A 25636-nucleotide genomic window follows, 5' to 3' on the forward strand; every position below is an offset into this window, starting at 1 on the left:
TGCTATGTCTAGGGGAGGGGATATGCCTGAAACATGGAGGGGTGCTGAGATCATTCCGATCTACAAAAAAGGAGACGCTAGCTGCCCCTCAAATTATAGACCAATAAGTCTCATTGACAACCTCCAGAAAATGTTTGCCAGACAATTCCTAGAGAAATAGATACTGTGGGTTGAAAATGAAAAAAAAGTGGAGCCCTTTATAGACAGGTTTCTGCCCCAAGACCAACACCACAGATCAGGTTTTCAGGTTGGTGGGTCTGCATTGAATGTATGTGCTACTAGCAAAATAAAAGCTTTACGTAGCCTTTGTAGATTTCAAGTCCGCTTTGAATTCTATCCCTCGCAAGATGCTGTGGCAAGCACTTTGGAATATGGGGGTCCCCCCAAATCAGCTTGTACTGATCATCAGGCTAAACTCAAAGAACTATGCTCAGGTACAACGGGCCTAAAGGGGAAAATTGACCGATAAGTTTGCCATCAGTTGTGGCGTACGTCAAGGGTGTGTACTTGCCCCCACATTATTTATGCTCTCCATGAACGATGTAGTGAAGGAACTCCTTGATTGTGAGAAGGACTCCCCTACAGTGTATAATGTAAAAATTCCTATTGTATTCATCGCTGATGACTCCCTACTAATTTCAAAATCACCAATAGGGCTCCAGGTCCTCATCAATAAATTTATGATTTTTTGTAATTCTAGAGGTCTAGAGCTGAACGTAGGGAAGACTAAATATATGATTTTTGGCCAAAGGGGAACAAGGAAATACTGGAGAGGATTAAGGTGCTCATTACAAAATTGGCAGTAAATGCCGCCTACCACCGTGCTGACGGCCACCAACATACTGTGACCGCAGCGGTATACCGCTACGGGTAATATGACCCACACAGAGAAATCCGCCACTATACAGTCACCCACACAAGTCCGCCAGCCCAAAGGTCAGTGATAAACTGGCGGTACCAAAACCCACACAGTTACGCCAACAGAAATACGCCCAAAGCATCATGACCCAAGAATCACTGCGGCGGACATTCAACCGCGGTAAACCATTGGCGGTACACACTGTTGCGTTCAAAATACACACACACTAACAAAACTACACTACATTGAACACTTCAAACTACACACACCTGACACACATACACACACCACGCCCATACCCACACACCACTATAAAACACACAGACACATTACCCACAACCCTTTACCACTACAACCAATTTACAACTGAAAGAGAGACACGCCAGGAGCACCCACTGAATCTGAGCCACATAACACCATTACCCACACACCATCCACGCACCTCACAGCACACACCCCAACACATCTCCCCACACACCCTCACACAGACCACTCACACTACACCCATGGCACCAAAAAGACATCCCAGGTTCTCAGAGGAGGAGCTAAGGGTCATGGTGGAGGAAATCATCTGGGTAGAGCCACAGCTATTCAGGTCACAGATGCAGCAGACGTCCATTGCTAGGAAGATGGAGCTACGGCCGAGAGTCGTGGACAGGGTCAACGCTGTGGGACAGCACCCAAGAACAAGGGATGACATCAGGAAGAGTTGGAACAACCTACGGGAGAAGGTGCCTTCCGTGGTTGCAAAACACCAGGTAGCTGTACAGAGGACTGGCGGTGGACCCCCATCTCCTCCCCCACAACTAACAACATGGGAGGAGCAAGTCTTGGTGATCATGCATCCTAAGGGCCTGGCAGGAGCAGCAGGAGGACTGGACTCTGGTAAGTCAAATCTTTATTACTTTCACCCCCCCCACCTGCATGCCATCACAAACTCCTACCCCTACCCTCACCCCTATCACTCTACCACCTCACATATACCCCACCATCACAAGCCACCCATCCCAATACCAAGCCGTGCCTGCAACCCCAATGCATGGACCCCCATCACAGACCTGCATGGACAGGAGCACCACACCATGCACACTAGTGACAGCCACTTAGCCAAACCAAGCACAACTCACACAAGCCAAAGCTGGCTCGCTAATAACAACCATAGAGGGAAACATATCCATGCACAAAATGGCACACGCAGATACAATAATACTGCATTTACATCCCCACAGGACCCCCACTCAACGTCACCGGAGAGGAAGTGCCAGCCACATCCAGTCCCCCCACAGAAGAGGCCCACAGTGATGACAGCAGCTCCGCACGCCTGGGTCATGATGACCAACCTGGCCCATCAGGGACCTCTGGACAGTTGGTGAGCCAGGCACAGTCCCAAACCACCACAGAGCCCACACAGAAGGCCCATCCCTCTGTCCCCAGGACACGTCAATCAGCAGTGTGTCCACCACTACAGGGACCCCAGGCAACCTCACAAACACAGGACGAGCAGCAACCTGGGGTCAGTGGCAGTGGGCACACGGTTCAGGGGACAGAGGCACAGGACAACAGGGAACCTGGGAGGACTGCTGTGCGACAGGGGGAGGATAGGCCCAGGGAGCTGACTCTCCACAAGGCACTTGCAGGGTTCCTGGGAGCATACCACCATTCCCAGGAGACCATGGCCCATATACTGTACAAGTTGCAGGAGACACAGTGGCTGCAGGAGGGACAGTACCTGGGGATCAGGGAGGACCTGAAAGACATCCACACCACCCTGGTCACCATTGCAGGGGTGATGGCAGGCATGGCCAACACCATGAGGGAGGCAGTGGCACACCAATAGGCCCCTGACACTAGCAACACTGATGAATAGCACCCCACCCCCTGCAGAAGGAGAACCACCCCGCAAACGGTCCCTGCGATCCAGGAAGAAGCCAGAGAACATTGCCAAGACCTCCGCCAGGAAATAAGACTCTCCTGATTGTCACCCTTGTGTCCCACTCTATCACCTGTCCACCTTGAACTGCCATTGCTCCCCTTCCTATGCCCCCTTGGACAAAGCACCTGTGATACAAATAGACTGGACTCTACCCTGGACGATCCTCCATCAGCAACCCAGCCCATTGCAATACCCCCTCCACTTATTAGCACCTAAATAAACACCCTTTGAACAAATTCAAGTATGGAGTCTGTGGATTATATGACAAATGTATTAGTTTCACAAACTGTAAACATTGCAATTCTAATCTACTGTAATATTAAAATAGGTATGGCCTGTAGTGGGCAGCAGTAAACAAATCAGGAGCCAGAGTGGGGCACAGAGATCTGAAAATAGAGATGCCAAAGGGTATAGTAAGTGGCCATAGAAATAGGGAAATCAGGCAGCCATGTTCAATGTCAAACACAAAACTGCAATGGAAGGTGAAGTTATAGTGTCTTACCTGTGTGTCACTGGACGTTCTATTGAACGAGCGTACTTCTGTTGTCCACATCTTTTTCCCCCTCTTCGTCACTGTCCACAGGCTCCACTGCTGCCACATGACCATCTCCAGGCTCATCCTCCTGCAGAAAAGGCACCTGGAGTCTCAAGGCCAGGTTGTGCAACATGCAACAATGATCTGGCACACTTTCTTAGGTGAGTGGTACAGGGATCCACCTGTCAGATGGACGCACTGGAATCTGGCCTTCAGGAGGCCAAAGGTTCTCTCAATGATCCTCCTTGTTCACCCATGTGCCTCATTGTAACGTTGCTCTGCCCCTGTCCTGGCATTCCTCACTGGGGTCAGTGGCCATGAGAGGCTGGGGTAACCAAAGTCACCTGTACATATCAAGGGATACCTGTTAGCCACACACTCACCCTTAGGGCCAAACCCACACACCTATATCAACTGGGTGGGGCCCATGGGCTCCCTATTAGCCACACCCGGTGCCTCTGGAGTTGAGACATCACATATGGAATGCTGCTATTCCTCAAGATAAAGGCATCATGCACAGAGCCAGGATACATGGCATTGACATGGGATATGTACTGGTCCGCCAAACACACCATCTGCACATTCAGAGAGTGAAAGCTTTTTCTATTCCTGAACACTTGTTCATTTCTCCAGGGGGGGCACAAATGCAATATGTGTACCATCAATAGCACCACTGATGTTGGGGATAGGTCCCAGAACATAAAAGTCAGCCTTCCCTGTGGCCAAATCCTCCACCTGGGGGTATACGATGTAGCTGCACATGCGATTCAGCAGGGCAGACAACACTCTGGTCAGCACGTTTTAAAACATTGGCTGAGACATCCCTGATGCCATGACCACTGTCGCTTGGAAGGAACCACTTGCCAGGAAATGGAGCACTGACAGGACCTGCACTAGAGGGGGGATACCTGTGGGGTGGCGGATAGCTGAAATCAATTGGGCACACAGTTCTTGGATTGTGGCCCTATCAAGTCTGTAGGTCAGGATAATGTGCCTGTCCTCCATTGTCGCCAGGTCCACCAGGGGTCTGTACACGAGGAGATGTCTCCATCTCCTATTCATTCTCAGTGGTTGAACTCTCGGGTGACAAACGGTGAGCAGAGGGTCATATTCACACATATGTTAAAATAAATATGCATTTCTTCCTTTACAGAAACAGTATGTGAACTCGAGAGTCAGTTGATGTGCCATTGTCTGCTGTGACGCAGTTAGGTGCCATGGCCTGTGCCCCCCTGAAATGGCAGCTGCCTGACCTGTGAGTAGAGACAAGTGGAAATTAGGTAATTCCACTGGCGTTGTGTGCCGTTGCGGTGGGCGGTCGACGACCAACGCGCAACTTCGCATTGGTTATCATTGGGCCCTATGGGTTCCAGGAGCCAATGGCGATGTACGCCGGTGGTGACGGTACGCACCGCCGCGGCTGTGACTGCCATTTTCTATCTGTTCTCTCACTTGCTAACTGACCTTCAACAGGAGAGGACCTACACTGCAAGTGCTGCTGTGACCTGTGCCTGGAAGCGACAATGACCTCAGGGGTCTGGGGGAAGGGCCTCCGCCTTCACTTCGGAAGAGTTGGGGAGACTGGTGAATGGGGTCCTACCCCAGTACACTTTACTCTATGGTCCTCCAGACAAACAGGTGAGTACACTGTGAGCATGACGCGTGGGCCGTGAATGTATGGATCACTGTGTGTGTGAGCCTCGTGTGGGGGGGTCTGAGGGATCCTAGGCAGAGTGCTGCATGTCCGGTGGTCAATGTCTGTGCTTGAGGGGATGGGAGGTATTTGGTGGGCCATGAGTGTAACAGGCCGGACGGTATGACTCATACCTTTTTCTATGCATCTTTTTCTGCAGGTCAGCACCCATCAGAAAAAAGGTATTTGGCTTGTCATCGCCAAGGAGGTGCGGACCCTGGGGGTCTTTGACAGGCGGAGCACCCACTGCCGCAAATGGTGGGAGGACCTGAGCCGCTGGGCTAGGAAGACAGCAGAGGCCCCGCTGGGGCAAGCCTCCCAACGAGGAAGGGGTGCCCGTCGTACCCTGACCCCCCCTGATGTTCTGTATCCTGACGGTGGCCTATCCGGAGTTGGATGGGCGCTTGAAGGCATCACAGCAGCCACAAGGGGGTGAGTACAGATTCAGAATCATGACTTTGCACGCTTTAAGGTTTACCTAGGTGGGGGATGTGGGCTTTGGGTGCCCCTAGGCCAGGGCGAACATGGCAGGGTAGGTCCCATGTTGGGCAGGCTCTGAAGCACTCCTACACCAATAGTGTTAGTGGGCATCTACTACTGGGAAGGGTCCTGTGGGTTTCAGGTGTGCAGCTAATGGCATTAGGCATTGTACCCCATGGGCTGGTGACTAGTATTGTAACTGATGGTGCATGGCCTAGTGCATAGGGCTGTTTCCTGTGTGTTGTGTACTCCAACTGTAGTGTTGTTGCTGGCACTGACCAAGTGTATCCTCTGTCTCGCCCCCCCCTTTTTATTTTGTCACTCTGTCCTTGTGTGCACTAGCATTATCTGGCGGAGGAGCAGAGACACCAGTGACGGAGGGAGCTGCATTCCACATGGGCCTGGAGGCTGAATCCACCGACGGTGAGGGAACCTGTGGGATGGAGGGCGAGGGGAGCACCACGAAAGAGACAGGAGGGTACACAACAGACAGTGACTGCTCCTCCGATGGAAGCTCCCTAGCAGTGGCGGACATCTCTGTGCCCACCCAAACAACGGGTACAGCTTCCACCCCCGTATCAGCACCGCCCTCCCAGCAGCCCCTCAGCGTGCTTTCCATGCCCGCTCACCCAGGAGGGTGGGCATCTCCTTCGCCCCAGGCACCTCAGGACCTGCCCCAGTCAGCCCTGCTGCCCTCAGTGAGGAGGCTATTGACCTCCTGAGATCTCTCTCTGTTGGGCAGTCAACCATTCTGAATGCCATCCAGGGTGTAGCAGGGCATTTGCAGCAAACAAATACATACCTGGAGGGCATTCACTCTGGCGTGGCGGCCCAACAGCATTCCAGGCTCTGGCCTCCGCAATGATGGCAGCCATTGTCCCTGTCTCCAGCCTCCCCCTCCAACTTCCTCTACCCAGTACCAATCCCCTCAACCCCAGCCTAGCCCAAGCACACCTTCAGACCAGCATTCACCCAAATCAGCACACAGAAGTGGCTCAGGCAAACACAAGCACCACACTTCATCTCACAGGCACTCACAGAAGCACCATCCCCATGCAGACACACCAACATCCACTGCCTCCACTGTGTCGCCATCCTCCTCGTCGTCCACCTCCCTCCCAGTAGCATCTCCACTCACACCTGCATGCACTACATCCTCATCCATTACATCCATACCCAGCACACCTTACACTACACGCCCCTCACTGGCAGTCACCATCCCCACATCCATGTACATGGCCCCTGTGTCCTCTCCCACTGTGTCTGTGACCCCTCCTCCCAAAGTACACAAACGCAAGCACACACACACCCAGCAGCCATCCACCTCACAACAGCATCCAGCCCATGCACCTGCACTCAAACATAGCAGACTAACACCTCCTACAACCACTCCCTCTTCCTCCACTCCCAAACCTTCACCCTCTTCCCACCCCAGTGTCCGTAAGAAGCTTTTCCTCACCACCCTTGACCTATTCCCTACCCCCCGTCCTTCAGCTCGGGCCAGGGTGCCCAGAACCCAGCCCAGCACCTCAGCACCCAGTCCACAGCCACTGTGGTTTCTGCAGCGGTGAGAGGCCACCTGGCAAGGGCTAGAAGGGGACAGCAGCCAGCAAGGGGAAGGAGGCAGAACCAGCCAGCAAGGGCAAGTCAAAGACTCCAGCTGATAGAAGCAGGGAGGCAACACCATCTGCCAAGGGGAAAAAGGGGCACTGAACACCAGCCATGGCACTTCAGCCATCCGAGGCTGCAGGTGAAGGCCTGGAGGCTACCACCACCATTGCCAACACTGCCACCTGCACCGCGGCCAGCACCTCCACTTGCACCGTGGCCAGCAGCACCACTGCCAGCAGCCCCAGTGGGCAGCCATCCGAGGCTGCAGGTGAAGGCCTCGAGGCTACCACCACCACTGCCTGCACCTCCACCTGCACTGTGGCTAGCATCGCCACCAGCACCGCAGCCAGCACTGCCACCTGCCCCGCCACCAGCAGCACCACTGCAAGCAGCAGCAGCAGCCCCAGTGGGCAGCTGTCCGAGGCTGCAGGTGAAGGCCTGTAGGCTTCCACCACCACTGCCTGCACTGCCACCTGCAGCACAACTGGCATACACTGAGCAGCCATCACCGCCAGAGAGCAGTGTGTAGTGGTGACTACATGGGCTGCAGTGCATCCTGGCCCCTGCAACACCTGTCGGTGTGACATCCAGGTGAGAGACTGTGATCTTGCCCCATCTAGGATGAAGCACACTGGGCACAAAGCCCCCTCCAGAACCTCTGGAAGTAGGCATCCACTCAGCCCCTCCTTGGCAGGATGAAGCACACTGGGCACAAAGCCCCCTACAGAACCACTGGAAGAAGGCATCTACTTTAGAGACTGTGGCTTTGCACTTCCCAGGACCAAGCAGTGGGCAAACCTCCCACTTGCGAGACTGTGGCTTTGCACCGCCCAGGACCAAGCAGTGGGCAAACCACCCACTGGAGAGACTCTGGCTTTGCACTTCCCAGGACCAAGCAGTCGACATGGAGCCCCCTCCAGGCCAGTGGTGTTGTACCATCTTCCGGCTGAGGTGCCCCCCATTCCCCTTCCCCCTGAGGTGCCTGTGTGTTTTCGACCTGATGCCGCTGCAGTGTTCTCTCCGTATTGGGGCAGGAGTCAAGTGTGGCCTTGGTCTATGTGTTATGGCCGCGTGGGCCTCAGACATTTTGGAGTGACCCTTGTCCCTCCTTTTGTATATATTGTACATACTGTTTATTTCTTTAAGATCGTATTTCTAATAATTACTTATATTACACTCATTTTACTCCATTCCTTTTGTCCTTGCGTTATTCCTGAGGGTTACGGGGTGTATATGTAATGTTGTTGCATGTGTTTGTGTGTATGGTGTTAGGGGTGGGGGTGAGGGCGGGGGTGTTGCGTGTGTGTGTCACTCTTTTTCCTCCCCCCTCCCCTTTGTGCAAGGTGCAGTCCTCACTGTGGTCGTCTTCATGTTCCTGGTGTATGAGAAGGTACGTAAGCATGGGGAAGATCTGCAGTTCGGTCTCCATGGTGTCCTCATTCTTCCTTGAGTGTCCAGAGGTGAGTCGTTTCCCTTCAGAGTTCTGTTTCTGCTGTGGTTTTGATGGCGTTGGTATCGTCCCGGAAAAGCTGGTGGATAGACCTGTTGAAATGCTGTGGGCGGTACATTGTCTTCCCCCTGGCTGTTGGCAGTTACCGCTGCGGTGCTTGTTGCTACCGCCATGGCGGTCAGAGTGTTAAAGTGGCTGTCTGTGTTGGCGGTTTCCGCCGTGGTCAAAATTCCATTTTTTTACCGCTGGCCTGTTGGCGGTATTACTGCTGCTTTATCACCGACCGCCAGGGTTGTAATGAGGGCCTAAATCCTTTGACTCTTTAGGAGGTAAATTAACCAGCAGCCCAAGTTAATGAAATCTTCCATAATAATTGAGCATATTTCCAATGCTATTGTAAGGGTCCCTAGGACCACCAGCTCATGATCTGTCTCTCCAGCCCTAGCAGTCTATCAAGCTAAGGCACAAGGAGCTGCCCTATTTGGTGCAGAGTTGTGGGGACATAGAAATATGGACTGTTTAACTACTGCAGAAAATACATTTGTAAGGGAACTCCTAAAGTTACCTGCAAGCACTCCATCTACCCCTTTTCACTTGGATCTAAACTTACAAAGAATAGCGAATTTAGTGGCTCTAAAGCCCCTTTTGAGTTCGCTTGTAGTCCACCAACGAACTGAGTCACTATATGGACTCTCTAAGGGATTTTACTATTTCAGTCAACATCAACCGCATTTCCTGGATGAAGTCAGTGTGTGACTGGTTTAGTAAGCTGAACCTGGATAGTTTTTGGATGAGCCAGATTGTTTATGCAGAGCTGATATTCATGTACTCAAAAACCGATATTGGGAGTATATAGATGAGCAACGAGTTTTGATGGATACCCTTGGTGCTCTGACGAGCAGGTTCTTGGAGATAAAGTTGTTCCCATACTTTGAACCATTTCTTGATAAGATCACTCCTGCTGTTGCCAAAAGTTTGTATATTCAATTTAGGATTGGCACTCTCCCTCTACGTCCCCTTACTATCAGGTGGCATAGGGGCACTAGCTCGAGTTTGCTTCCTGCATGTGCTTTAGCAAACAAGACTGAAACCCATTTCCTATTAGCATGCCTAGAGTACAGTGAGCTGTGTCAAAGATGGATTTTTCTAATCTGCTGGCACCTTGAGATAACACACCACCTGCAAGCCTTAAGAATTTAAAAATCTGATGTAACAGAAGCAATTGTATTCTCAGTCAGCAGATTTTTGCTGACATTTTGGAAAAGGCGCCATATGTTTTTAACATAAAAAGATTACTATTTAGCTGGAAAAATGTATCTTATTTATCTTGATACCAGCTGACTTTGTTGCACAACTTAATGCACTTGCTTATGGGCTCTTGGTTACCAGAAAAAAATGAGTTTTGCCGAAGGTAAAGGGGTATGGGGCATTTTAAGGTTCAAGAGAATTAAGAGAGTGTACTAGAGAAATTCCTCGCCTTTAAAGGGACATTGATTTCTTAAACAAGGTTTTTAAGCTTATGTTGTTGACATTTGTTGTAAATGTAATGTGTGTTATTTGTACTTTGATGGTCATCGATGACCGAATAAAGAATTTATACTTCCACTCCCACAAATCAGTACTACATACATATCAACCAGCATGATGGTGTCATACCCAATATTCAGTGCTGTTAGTCACTACATTGACAACACGTTATCCTCAGATATCTTGCCCTGTGTGTAGGCTGAGGATTGTTCATACAACCTAGTCAGACCACATTCCATCTTGTCATACAGTCTCTGTTAGTGATGGACCTGTAAGTATCCATGATGTGAATCAAACTGCTTCTCACCATGTACAGCATTAGTCAGTGCTGATCCAAAATCACAGTGCAGATTAGGTCTTTGACATGTGTAAACCCACATATGAGATGATGGCACTGGGTACTGTAGTGCTAGATGCAATTAATAGCTTTGTGACCACTATACAAAATATGGTAAACATAGTGTTAGACATGAAGGTACTCTTGGATTCTCCTATCAATTATGTATGTATGTATGTATGGTGTATTTATAAAGCGCATTCCGGCCAGGGGGCATCGAAGCGCTAACTAAGGTGAGGCAGTGCACTATCTATAAAGAAAAAGCTGCCAACTTTCGAAGAAACAGCCAGGTCTTGACCCGTTTCCTGAAGGTAAGGTAATTGTGCTCTTTCCTGAGATTCAGCGGAAGAGAATTCCAGATCCTGGCCACGGCGATAGTAAAAGCTTTGTCCCCCCTACTTCACTATCTTGGTACGGGGGACTAGAAATTGAAAGGTGCTGATAGAGCGCAGCAGGCGTGTAGGTCGATGCCACTGTAAATTGGTAGTCAAGTACTTGGAACCGATCCAGTGAGTGGCTTTATGTACAATGCAGAGTGCCTTAAAAGAGATCCGTTGGGCTATAGGAAGCCAATGCAGATTCCTGAGGCTCTCCATAGCGGAGGCTGATTGTGGCAAGTTCAATATTAGTCTGGCCGCTGTGTTCTGCATCAGCTGCAGTTTTTTTTGTGATCCTTTATACAAATTGAGCAAGAGAGAATTGCCATAATCCAATCTGGACAGGACCAGGGCCAGGGTGGCAGTAATTCTCCATTCTTTTAAAAGGTAGGGGAAAATTTTCTTCAATTTCCTCAAAATCCCCATACAGGATTTTATGGTCTGGTTGACCTGAGCTTGAAAAGATAGATGATCATCAAAAAGAAATCCCAGATTCCTTGACGTGGAACCAGGTAGAGGCAGGATGCCACACTCTTTAGGACACCAGTTAGGGGACCACTGTGCCCTACTTATCCCAAAGCAAAGAACCTCGGTCTTATTGCAGTTCACTTTTAGCCAGTTACCCTTCATCCAGCTGCTTACCGCCAACATACAAGCATTAAAACGGGCTGCAACTACCTCCGCGTCTTTGTTAATCGAGATGATGAGTTCCGTATCATCCGCGTATGAGGTAGGGATGAAGCCAAAAGAGCGTATTAGTTCTGCCAGGGGAGCCACTAAGATATTAAATAAAGTGGGGCTGAGCGATGAGCCCTGAGGAACCCCACAGGGCAAAAGGTAAGCAGGGGATCTAAAATCTCCACAGCTTACCGTGGACCACCTGTTAGAGAGAAAGGATTCAATAAGCTTCAAGGCTAGATCCCTAATGCCTACCTAATGTAGGCGTTCGAGCATAATGTGGGGAGCAATGGTGTCAAATGCTTCTGATAGGTCCAACAGGACCAAGAAGACACCCTGACCCTCATCAACCAGCCTACGGATAGTGTCTGAAGAGGACATGAGGGCAGATTCCGTACTATGAGATTTCCTGAATCCATGTTGAGAAAGATCGAACCCCTCTAAGTCTGACAAAAAGCTGATCAATTCTCTGTTAATGTATTTTTCAAACATTTTGGCCAGAAAAGGGAGCAAGGCTATCGGGCGAAGATTGGTCAAATCGTTGTGTTTCCCTGTTTCCTTCTTCTTTAGGGGAATAATGATAGTTTCTTTCCAGACAGAAGGGTAAATACTGGAAGTGAGGACCTCCGGAAATATGGGGACCAGCGCAGTTGCCACCAACTCCGGAACCAATTGCAAAATAGCTGGAGGGCAGGGATATAGCGGAGAACCAGATTTACATTCCTGAAGCAGCTTGCAGATTGTGTCTTGGGATGGCATGTTAAATTTAAAGAGTAAACTACCATTATCAGACGTAGTGCTAGGTGAGGTAGAGGAAAGCAATACCGACATGTCGGTGAGAAGAGAGTGCCCCTGAGTCTTATCTGAAATGAAGCTAGAGTGAATGTTTAAAATTTTACTTTGAAAGAATTTTGCTATTTTGTTGCAGAGATCTTGAGAGTTCTCCAGCTTAGTCATACAGAGGGGGGGTAGTAAGGGCATTAATAACTCTGAATAACTCTCTAGGAGAATTGGTAGCTTTCCAAATTTTTAGCGTGAAGTAGTCTGCTTTAGCTCTTAAACAACCTCCTTATAGTTATTTAAGGCTAATTTTAAATGAAATTTCTCGCTGGCACCAGAATTGAGTCTCCAGCGACGCCCCTGCTGTCTATATTTCCTCTGGAGTGCTTTAAGGTCCTGGGAGAACCAAGGTTGGCTGGGTTTTTTGCCTATACGTGGTGCATAAACCTTCAGAGGGGCTAATGAGTCAATTGCCAGAATAATTCCCTGGTTAAAGCAAGCCAGTGGCGGTAAAACAGACACTTTAGGATCCTTCCACTTGAGTTTTAGTGCCATTTCCAGGGATTTGGCCTTGATGGTTTTCCATTGTCTTAATAGTCTATTTGGGGGTGTGTGTATAAGAGGAAACTGTTTCTCAGTGAACTTAAAAGTCAAAAGTGAATGGTCCGTCCAATTTAGCGGGGCGGTAATAAGCTTTAAATCTTCCTCAGGACGAGTAAAGATCCCGTCGAGGGTATGACCAGCTATATGAGTAGCCGGACCTTCCTTTAGAACACAGTCTAAAGAGGCCATGAGATTGAGAAATTCAGTAACCAACGGGTTACCCCTGTCATCAAACTGAATGTTGAAATCTCCTAGTATGATTGCTTTCGGGGCCATAACAAGAGGTTCCAGCAAATCTGTGCATTCCAAAAGGAACTTAGGGAGGGGACCAGGAGGACGGTAAATTAAGAGGCCTTCGGAGATTACGAAATTGCCGTAAAGAAGTTTAAAAACCATCGTTTCACATACATCTGAAGTGGTGCTCTTAACAGTCCAAGTGCAAGTGAGGTCCGACCTACAGATAATGGCCAATCCCCCTCCTCTGCCCGTTGTCCTGTCTGACCTATGATAAGAATATCCTGCGGGGGAAGCCTCAATAAAATCAGGGTCCGAGTCAGGCCTAGCCCAAGTTTCCGTTATGAAAAGGCAGTCCATGTTAAGGGAGGAAATAAGTTCCCTGATTTCGAATTTGTGCTTGGGAAGGGATCTGGCGTTAATAAGAGCAAAAGACCCCATATCTCTAAAGCCCCCTGTACGCCTACCATTGGCATAATCCAACTTACTTCCAACTGCCCTCAAACCTCTGTGCTCCTCCACTGTTAGAGGCCTCGCCAGGGACCAAGCACAGCGTGCACATTTCCAGGGGGCAGAGTGACCCTGCATAAACGTGTGAGAGCAGGGACTACCTGCCAAACTACAAATATCTGGATAGGCGAGCAGGCCTTCTTTGGGCAAGGATGTAGGGTTCCTGGCCCACTGGCCCATCCTGGCGTGGACGAGCGCAGACGGGCGCAGAGGGGCGCAGACAGGCTTGCTGCTCCCATTAAATCCCCCAGAAAGACAACTAGACCGCTACCCAGCAGGAAGCGGCCCTGCCAGTAGACAGGAAGTTGGCTCTAACAGGCCCAAACTTCCTGCAAGGTGGACCCCCGGCTAAAAATGTAAGTAAAAATTAAGTGTAGAACAGCTCCCCCACAACCCCTGCGCAAAGCGCTAATGCAAAAATTGAAAGGCGCCTATAGCAGCAGCAAAATGGGTAAAACGGGGTAAGGATTCAGACTGCCTCAAAATGTTAAATATTGTGTGCGTTAAAAATTGTCACTCTGTATTAAAAGATAAAGGGGGTCATTACAACATTGGCAGTAAAAACCTGCTTACCGCTGTGCAGAAGACTGCCAATAAACCGCCGCGGCCGCGGAATTCTGCCACAGCTATTATGACACACATCTCGGAATCCGTCGAAATTCAGTCACCGACACAATTCCGCCACACGAAATGTCAGTGTTAAACTGGCGAAAACAAAACATCCACCTCCACGCCAACAGAAACACGCCCATGCTATTACGACCCACGAATCCACGCAGCGGTCTTTCAACCACGTTATTCCATTGGCGGTACACACCGCCGCGCTCAAAATACACACACATCTCCAAAACACCGCCACATTGGACAATTCAAAATACACACACCTGATACACATACAAACAACACTCCCACACACCCAACACAATATAAAACACACACCCACATCACCCACAAACCCCTATGACCAAAAATCAGTCACAAAGGCGACAGAGAGATAGCACAGAATAGACAATCCCACCACACAGAGGCACACAACACCATCACCCACACAACATCCACGCACAAAACACCACACACCACTACACATCACCACACAAATCAACACTCACACCGCCCCACACATCACACACACCACCCCATGTCACGCCAAAGACACCCCCGCTTTTCCGAGGAGGAGCTCCGGGTCATGGTGGAGGAAATCCTACGGGTAGAGCCACAGCTATTTGGCTCACAGGTGCAGCACACATCCATAGCCAGGAAGATGGAGCTGTGGCGCAGAATAGTCGACAGGGTCAACGCTGTGGGACAGCATCCAAGAAATCGGGAGGACATCAGGAAGAGGTGGAACGACCTACGGGGGAAGGTGCGTTCAGCGGTCTCTAGGCACAACATGGCGGTTCAGCGGACTGGCGGCGGACCCCCACCTCCTCCTCCACAAATAACAACATGGGAGGAGCAAGTCTTGACCATCATGCATCCTGAGGGCCTCGGAGGAGTCAGTGGAGGAATGGACACTGGTAAGTCAAATCTTAACTATCAGATCCCCCACCCTACCTGCATGCTATCACCCACCCCACCCTCACCCCTCCCCTATAACCCAAACTCCCCACTAATGTATTAAGAACACAAACCACACATCCCAACACCAACCCCTGCATGACACAACTAAGCATGGACAACCATCACGAAAGCATGCTCACTGCACATACCCATAACAACCCCTAACCATCATCACACAAGCCCCCACACAGGAATGCTTGCACTGGGGTACACGCACACCCACCCATTGCACACCATGACACACACACATGCAATAATCATGCTCTCATGCCCCTGCAGGATCACGAAGGACCGTCACCACACCGGAGGGTCCAGACAACTCCACTCCACCCACAGAAGAGGCCCATAGTGACGATAGCAGCTCTGCCCTACTGGATCCTGATGACCAGCCCGGACCACCGTGGGCCTCGGGACAGTCGGTTCCCCTTGCACAGGCACAGCCCAACACTGACCTTCCACCCTCTGGTAACACCAGCACAGCACCCACCCAGCGGGCCCAAACCTCCGTACCCAGGACAGGTCAATCAGCTGTGTGTCCACCACTACAGGGAACCCAGGATAACCCACCACCCCAACAACAACAGGGACCTGGGGGCAGTAGTAGTGGGCACACGGTCCAGGGGACGGAGGCCCAGGAACACAGGGGGAACTGGGAGGGCTGCTGTGCGACAGGGGGCGGACAGGCCAAGGGAACTCACTCTCCACGAGGCCCTCTCCTCCATCATGGGAGCATACCACCACTCCCAGGAGACGATGGCGACGGTCCTGGTTAAGTTTCAGTAGTCCCAGCGCCTGCAGGAGGACCAGTATTTGGGGTTCAGGGAGGAGCTCAGGACCATCAGCTCTGCCTTGGGCACCATCGTAGGGGTGCTGAAGGACATACAGCAGACCATGAGGTACACTGTGGCACTCCAAGGGGCCCCTGACACTAGCATGGACGATGAACTGCCCACCACCTCTGCCGGCGCTAGTGGACAGGACGCCCAGCCACAGGACCACCACACCAGCACCCCACCCCCTCAGATGGGCAACCACCACGCAAGCGGTCCCTGAGATCCAGGAACAGGACAGAGCAAGATGGCAAGACCCCCGCCAGGAAATGAGACCACCCTGATTGTCACCCCACTGTCCCACTTTGTTACCTTGTCCATACTTAAACTGCCCCAGCTCCAATTCCTATGCCCATATGGGCAGTGCACCTGTGAGACTAATAGACTGGACTCTGCCATGGATATTCCTCCACCATCACCCATAACCATTTCCCCCCCTCCATTTTTGAGCACTTAAATAAACACCCTTGAACCACAAAACTATGTTGAGTCAGTCTATGATTTGGTAAAATGTATTATCAATGACAGTGTCAAAATGCGTTTCTAGTTGTAAAGGCAACATACCTATGTCACACATCACAAGTCCTTGAAGGATGCATGCAGATGACACACGTTGGTAAGCACACCTGTGAAACCGTAATGTAAAGGAACAACTCAGTTACCAAATAATGCTATGAAATTACACACAGGATAGAGGAAGACGTGTGACAGTGAATGTAATAGTAAACATGAAAATGTTCTCACCTGTGTGTCACTGGAAATATTGCTGTATGACTGACTCCCTGTTGTCGTTGTCTTCTTCCTCAGCTTCCTCCTCATCACTGTCCACAGGCTCCACAGGCTCCACAGCTGCCATAACACCGTCATCTGGACCATCCTCCTGCAGAAAAGGCACCTGGCATCGCAAAGCAAGATTGTGAAGCATCGAGCAGGAGATGATGATCTGGCACACCTTCTTCGGTGGGTAGAATAGGGAACCACCTGTCATATGGAGGCACCTGAACCTGGCCTTCAGGAGGCCGAAGGTGCGTTCGATCACCCTCCTAGTCCACCCATGGGCCTCATTGTAGCGTTCCTCTGCCCTGGTCCTGGGATTCCTCACTGGGGTCAATAGCCAGGACAGGTTGGGGTAACCAGAGTCTCCTAATAGCCACACACGGTGCCTCTGGAGTTGACCCATCATATCAGTGATGCTGCTATTCCGCAGGATGTAGGCGTCATGCACTGAGCCAGGGAACATAGCATTAACCTGGGAGATGTACTGGTCTGCCAAACATACTATCTGTACATTCATGGAATGATAACTCTTCCGGTTCCTGTACACCTGTTCACTCCTGTGGGGGGGGGACCAGAGCTACATGGGTGCCATCAATAGCACCTATGATGTTGGGGATATGTCCAAGGGCATAGAAGTCACCTTTCACTGTAGCCAAATCTTCCACCTCAGGGAAAATTATTTATCTCCTTACGTGTTTCAGCAGGGCAGACAAGACTCTGGACAGCACGTTGGAAAACATGGTCTGGGACATCCCTGATGCCATGGCTACTGTTGTCTGAAAAGATCCACTTGCAAGGAAATGGAGCACTGACAGCACCTGCACGTCAGGGGGGATTCCCGTGGGATGGCGGATTGGTGACATCAGGTGTAGCTCCAACTGGGTACATAGTTCCTGGATAGTGGCACGGTCAAACCTGTAGGTGACGATTAAATGTCGCTCCTCCATTGTCAACAGGTCCACCAGCGGTCGGTACACCGGAGGATTCCGCCATCTTCTCAATTGTCCCAAATGACGGTGCCTAGGAAGGACAACAGCAACCACAGAGTCAACTTTTTTCCAGGTATGTACCCACAGTTACACAGAACACGACACCAAACACAAAACCCTTCCTGTATGTGTGTTGAGTGTAGGCCTAGCTATGTGTGACGCAGAAGTAAATGAAGCCATGTGGGCCCCTGAAATGGCGTCTGCCTGACCTCTAAACTGGGACAATGGGATTGTGGGGTAACTGCGTTGCCATTGCACACCGTCGCGGTAGGTGGTCGTAGACCGCGGCGCAATGCTGCATTGGTTAACATTGGACCCTATGGGTCCCAGGAGCCAATGAACAAGTGCGCCGCCGGTGATGATACGCACCGCTGCGGACGTCACCGCCGTGGACGTCATCGCCATTTTCTATCTGTTCAATCACTAGATACCTGATCTTCGACAGGAGAGGACCTACACTGCAAGTGCTGCTGTAACCTCTGTCTGGAAGCGACAATGGCTGCTGCGTCTGGGGAAAGGTCCCCTGCATTCATTGCTCAGGAGTTGGAGAAACTAGTAGACGGGGTCCTCCCACATTACACGCTACTCTACGGTCCTCCAGACCAACAGGTTAGCACACAGGTAGCACGTTGTATGGGCTAGGCCTGGGTGGAGAGGACTGGTTGTAAGAGGGAAGGGGGTAGAGTTCAGGGAACATTAATGCATGTGAATGAATGTGCCACATGGCTAGGGTAGGGAGGGGGGACACTCACATCGACGGTGCAGTTGGTAATGACTCCTCTTCTTCCTTTGTGCATGTCATGTAGGTCAGCGCCCACCAGAAGAAGGACATTTGGCGTGCCATCGCCAAGGACGTCCGGACCCTGGGGGCCCACCAGAGACGGGGCACCCACTGCCATAAAAGATGGGAGGACATTCGCCGCTGGAGCAAGAAGACGGCGGAGGCTCCGCTGGGGATGGCCTCCCAACGTGGGAGGGGTGCCCGTCGCACCATGACCCCCCTGATGTTCCGGATCCTGGCGGTGGCCTACCCTGAGTTGGATGGGCGCTTGAGGGCATCACAGCAGACACAAGGGGGTGAGTACACTCTCATTCTGCGGACTTTGCGCGCAGTGGAGGGGTCTGGGTGAGGGAGGAGGCCTGTGGGTGTACCTAGGCCAGGAAGAAATACGTAGGCTCGGCCCCTCCGTAATGCAGGCCATGTGGCACTCTACCCCACCGCAGTAGAGTGGCAAGTACAGGTATACATGCCCCTGTGGCATCCATGTGTGCAGAAGTCCACCATAGCCATGTAGGCCAGATCCCAGAAATTGCATCTGTAGAGTCCAGGAGCACGGCGTAGTGCAGGGGGCTGCTGTGTCTGTATTGTCCGCCAACGGTAGCGGTATGCCATGCACTCAACCTGTCTTTCTTCTGTCTCCCCCCGTCTCCCCCCCTTTTTGTGCTCTCCCTGTTCTTTTGTGCATCAGCATCATCAGGCAGAGGTACAGTGGCACCGGAGCACGAGGGAGCTGCATCCCACATGGCCATGGAGGGCCACACCACGGACTCAGAATGCACCAGTGGGACGGAGGGTGAGGGGAGCTTCATGTCGCCCACCGGATCACCAACCAGCGACACGGACTCGTCCGCCGATGGGAGCTCCCTTGTGGTGGCGGCACCATCTGTGCGCCCCACTTCTACAGGTACAGCCGCCACCTCCCCTACCAGCACCGCCCTCCCAGCAGCCCCTCAGCGTTCGCCCCGTGCCCGCTCACCCAGGAGGGTGGGCATCACCTTCGCCCCAGGCACCTCAGGCCCTGCCCCAGTCACCCCTGCTGCCCTCAATGAGGAGGTCATTGACCTCCTCAGGTCACTCACTGTTGGGCAGTCTACCATTGTGAATGCCATCCAGGGTGTAGAAAGGGAGTTGCAACACGATAATGCATTCCTGGAGGGCATTCATTCTGGTCAGGCTGTCCTTCAGCGAACCCTGCAATCTCTGGCCTCAGCACTGATGGCAGCCATTGTCCCTGTGTCTAGCCTCCCCCCTCCAACCTCCTCCACCCAGACCCAATCCCCTATACCCCAGCCTATCCCAAGCACACCATCAGACCAGCATGCACACACCTCAACACACAAAAGTAGCTCAGGCAAACATAGGCACCACACAACCCACAGGCACACACACAAGCATCACCCACATGCAGACACACCAACATCCACTGCCTCCACTGTGTCCCCCTTCTCATCGTCTCCCTCCTCCCTCCCAGTCTCGTCTACACTCTCACCTGCATGCACTACATCTACAGGCACCAGGACTCGCACCAGAACACCCAGCACCACACCCCGCTCACCTGCACTCACCACCTCCACTCCCATTTACACGTCCCCTGTGTCCTCTCCCAGTGTGTCTGTGACGCCCCCTCCCAAAGTACACAAACGCGGGCACCCACACACCCAACATCCATCCACCTCACGACAGCCTCCAGTACCTGCACCTGCACCCAAAACACCTAAAGTGACACCTCCTACAACCACCTCCTCTTCCTCCACTCCCAGACCCCCTCCAACTACCCATCCCAGTGTTCGTCAGAAACTGTCCCTCTGCAAAGTTGACCTTTTTGCCCACACCCCCCTCCAATTCATCAGTCCCGTCGTAGCGCCTCAGCCACAAAGCCTCCAGTATATACTTTAGAATGATTTTATAATATATCTGTATATATTTGAGACATGTATATTGAAACATTACAATGTTTGAACTGATTTCGTTTTGTCTTTGCACTCTTCCGGGGGGGTTGTGGGTTGTTACTGTGATGTTTGTGAATGCATTGGTGTGTGTGTTGTAATATGCGAGGGTGGGGGTGGGGGTGTTGCGTGTGTGTGTCCCTGACTTTTGCCTCCCCCCTCCCATATGTCGTAGGTGCAGTACTCACCGTTGTCTTCGCCGGTGCCGGCGTTACTCTTCGTAGATGAGTAGGAATACAAGGGCCAGTAGGATTTGTAATTCCGGCTCCATGGAGTCCTCCTTCCTTGTGGGATGTGTTCAGGTGAGCGTTTTCCCATCGCAGAAACTGTTTCCGCCGTGTTTTTATCCACGGTGAATCCGCCCCGGAAAAGGTGGCAGATTGGCGGGTTGTGATACTATGGGCGGTACATTGTCTTCCGCCTGTCTGTTGGCGGTGACTGCCGCGCTGCTTGTCTGTACCGCCGTGGCGGGCGGTGTGTTAAAGTGGCTGTCTTTTTTGGCGGTTTCCGCCATGGTCATAATTCCCTTTTTTTGTCCGCCGGCCTGTTTGCGGTATTACTGCACCTTTAACACCGTCCTCCAGGGTTGTAATGACCCCCAAAGTATTTAAAAAGGTAAAGTATTTAAAAAGGAAAATAGACAGATGGAATTATGGCACAAGGAACCTGGTGCAGAGCTGTGTTGTTATGTGGAATTTGTCACACTCCTCTGTGTGACATGTGTGACTGGTGTTTCCATCTATTTCACATAATATATGTTTAACAGACCTTTTTTCATGTAGCAGGTGGTCAGACAATATACCTACCATAACAGGCACAAACTGCCTGTCAGTAGCGCTCTTTGCTCAGATGGAATTTGTGCCTGCAATAAGAGCATGCGTCTATGTTGCATGAATGAGGGTCAAAAAAGAGCTATCCCACATGATGAGTATAGCATACCATGGTCACATGGATGCTGTGTCTGATGACAGTTGTCACTGGAGTCATGGTTCTTAGGCGATGATAAATGATGATGATTTTCCATTGGTCCACAGCTGATAGATGAGAAATCCTGAACAAGTCCCATTTCTAGGAAGGTTGAAGATGGGCCAAAATGTTCATACCGTATACATATGAGCCTATTATTTAAATGCATACATCACTGTCAGAGTTTTGCAGTTGCTGTTTTTACTGCATGTCTGTTTGTCTTTTGCCTGACAGCCAGTAGCCTAACATGTCCTCTTTTAATGCAGCTGCCAACATCAACCGAGCAGAAAAGAGTACATTTGTAAAAAGTGCTGAACGTTATTGCCACATCAGGCAGGTCAACAGCGGGTACAGGAAGATGGAGGCCCTCCATGATAGCGAAAAGGACTCAGGGAGGTGGAGGGGAATCTTACTGGAGTGTCAAGAAGAAGATTACATTGTGAATTTCACCACCCAACCAGCAGGCAGGTCAGCAACAACAGATGTGGAAGGACAATCTGGAGCAGGACTATCCCTGGCACCCATGCCACCTAAAGTACAGCCACCACCTGAAGGATCATAGCCAGGGCAGCACCATGTAGAGCCACCTTACACACAGGAGCTGTGCACAGATCCGGCCGATCAAAAGTACCAGATTGCTCAGCTGGAACATAAGGTGGAACAAATATAACAAATATTAACTATTGTGAAGGACATACAGGCTAACCAGAGGAGATAAAGATCTAGTAAATCATTGATTGTGACAGTTTTCCCTTCCTCCTGAACTGATATTGTTATTGTTTGGGGTTTCATTGGTTAGTTAGTATATGTAAGTTACTTTAGCGTAGGTATTTTTAGCCCATAGTTAGTCATTATTAGAGTGGTGGAGTTGGTGGGCATCAGGGTGATAATGGGGGTTGGGGATGATCTAGTATGTCAATGTTCCATGTATAAAATAAAAAAATAAAAACAATCATAAAAATTCAAAACAATATATATTTGTTTAGAATATTTGTATAGTTAGTCAATGTTTAGGTTTAGTCACTGTTGTCTTTGTCAATTGATGTAATTTAAGGGTGGTTGATGTTCAGTTGTGGCGTCTGATGTTTAGAACAGGTTGGGCTAAGCTAAGATAGTTGTAGTCCTAAGGTAGGATAGGTTAGTATAGTTTAGCATAGTTTAGTTAGGTATTATAGTTATTGTGTACAGATACTTAAGTATTTTGTTTAATAACTTTTGTTGTACCCTACAGCTTCCACTCCATCATGTCTCTTGTGGAGGTGATAGCATGTCTATTCAGGACATTTTCCAGACAATCCAGTGACCTGAGCAGCAGTACTTTGTGACATATGTGACAATGTGTAGCAGCTGTGCTGAGCTTCCTGTCAGGTTGCCAATAGTGTGATGTCAGCTATTGTAGACACATTTCTGCAAGGTATGTGGCACTCTCCTTGTGGATATATAAACATCCTGACACAGGTAATCTAATATTAATTTACTATGTGATTTGAAGGTATGTGATTTGTACTGTAAATGGAATAATTGTCAATGAATTCCCCCTACATGAAGGTTTTGGGACATGGTCACTCATGCCTGGTCTTCACAATCTTACACATGCATCATGTCACTGCCATATAGATGATGTAATGTAACTAACATACTAGCATCCCCCAGCCACAGGTGTAGTATTTGTGTTCAGGTGTCATGATACTCACATGCTACAGGACACATGCCATGCATGGATGGCTCATGTATTACTTGGTTCTCCTCATAGTTCTCAGTGACCGTAATCATGTTGCAGTTAGCATATGTGGGATTGTTCCAGGCACATTGACACACATATCCCTTTGGTAGGTACTCAGTGGCATATGTGCAATGACCCCACCATGCTGTCATTATTTGTGACATGTTGTGGTGATGATTTATTACACATACGTACAAATGGGCATTGTGACACTCTGGATGCCACAAGGCAAATGTACATGTGTAGCTCCCCTGCAGCAGAGTGATGTGGTAGAGAGGCATTCAATGGATGGTTATTTGGCCATACCCAAGCAAAAACCATGACGTTTAACACAGCATCAGCCATACATTAATATGTGTACTTGAGGCAATGGATAAGTTACTGACATCAGGCCAGGGGTATGGGTTGCATGGCACTTTTGTGAGTAATACGATTCTTGCTTCACAGATTGGCTTCCACTGCGTGACAAATCATGTTGCACATATGAAGAGTGCAAAGATACATTAGGCACAGTTGTCATAGTGAAAACACCTTCTTGCACATATTGCAACTATCACCTGCAGGCATGCCACACATTGCAGCATGGTACTATGATGCCTGCATTAGTGCTGTGCTATATACCATACACATTAGCTACTGTAGTCACACACTTTAACTTAGCTCTTTTTCATATGTCCCCACCTTGCACTTTGTGTAAGAAACACCTCAGTATATTTACTACACTTGCAGAAATGCACAGCTCCATTTCTACGTACTTAGACCCCGCATTGTTTAAGCATCACATGATGCATTCAGTTCAATTAGTTTTAAACTCAGACACAGACTGACACAGATCATGTGTAATGTGTATTTATTTACATATGCTATTGTTTGCTATTGATTCTTTGTACAGGAGCTAGACCCATGAGAGAATTCATTGGATGCCCAATAAGATACAAGAGGTAGGGGAACATGTAACCAGGCATGTGGAAGAGGAGTTGTTTAGTCTAGAGGTGGTCACATTGCCATTAGGTAGGATGTGGCACATTGACAGTCAATAGGTCTGATTATTCAACAGTGGGTAAGAGACGTGGGAACTTAGATTGTCCTAGGGACACTGCCACGATCTTAAACACAGAGCTAAAGATAAATTGGCCATGGGCCACAGACTGTAGCTACCGGATGTTTTATGGGTTATATTTGTTTCCTTCACCTCTTCATCGTCTGATGTGTGTGGTGTCTCCTGTGCCAGGGATTGTGCTGGAGTTGGACTTGAGGGAGGCACACGCACATCAGGGGCAGTAGAAGTGGAAGCGCAGGTCTCAGTAGCTGTCATCTGTGGGAAGATGTGAGGCATCACTGCAGCAAGGAGAAACTGCTGGTTTCTCAACACATCCGCCATGTTGGCAGCCAAGTACTCCTTGATGGATACCAGCTCCTGCTGCATGGTCTGCATGAAAGTAAGCATTTCTCTCAGCCTGTTGGCAACCTCGCTGGTGCCACTTTGATAGGGCATTTGTTTGCGCCCCTGACTAAGGATATCAGTGATTTCAGCCAGGTACTGCTTCAGTCCATGCAGTCGGGAGTGGGTGCCTCAAATGGTAGCAGAGTTGTCCCTATTGGGGCTGAGGTGCCCCTGTACTTCAGCTAAGCTGCCCGCCATGGTCTCCATCCTCAACCACACATGTTGTGCCAGGTCCTGCTGGACTCCTACCACCTGGTTTTGGAAAACAATATCTGGGTCCTGGGAGTCCAGGGCTGTGTGTGAGCTCGCAGCTGCTGTGTGTGCTCTGTTGTGTGAGCCATATGGTGACCCTGCAATGCTGTGTGTCCTCCCTGCAAACGGAGATGGTGACGGGATGGAACCCAGGGCCTGCTGGATAGTGTCTGGATTGATGGTTGCTTGTTGGTCATCAAGATCATCTTGGAAGTCCAGGACAGGCAGCTGGCAAGGAGAGATTATGTCAGTCTCTGCAATATGATGGAGATATGTCACTGTTGTCCTGTCCTGTACTAGCTATCCTATTTAGTCCTAAGTTTAAAATGTATTTTGTCCTAATTTTAATGGCTCTGAGTCACACATCAAGTCCCCCACTCAGGGGTCCCTCGCTACACACAGCGCCAGCAAGACATGAGTTAGGAAAACCCTCAGTTGAGACATTGTGCAAGTCCACATGTCCAATTCATTTCACCTCTCAGTTCCGCAGCTTTTCATTTGCAGCTGCTTGTGACCCATTTATTGGACTATATTGCATGGCATTTGGATGCCATGGGTGTTGTTTGTGGTGTACCCATGCAAGACACATGGAATCAAGGAGAAACTGTTGGAATGCCAGATCTGCATTTTAGGGACCTTGTCAGGTCCTATGTCACCCCATACGTGTTGTAGGAATAATGCAAGGGTGATATCAGTCAACATGCTCCTCTATGTGATCTCTTGTTTTGCGTACATTATCCTGCACAATCCATGGTAAGATG

The sequence above is a fragment of the Pleurodeles waltl genome, chromosome 1_1 (genome assembly GCF_031143425.1).
Source record: "Pleurodeles waltl isolate 20211129_DDA chromosome 1_1, aPleWal1.hap1.20221129, whole genome shotgun sequence".
Taxonomy (NCBI): Eukaryota; Metazoa; Chordata; class Amphibia; order Caudata; family Salamandridae; genus Pleurodeles; species Pleurodeles waltl.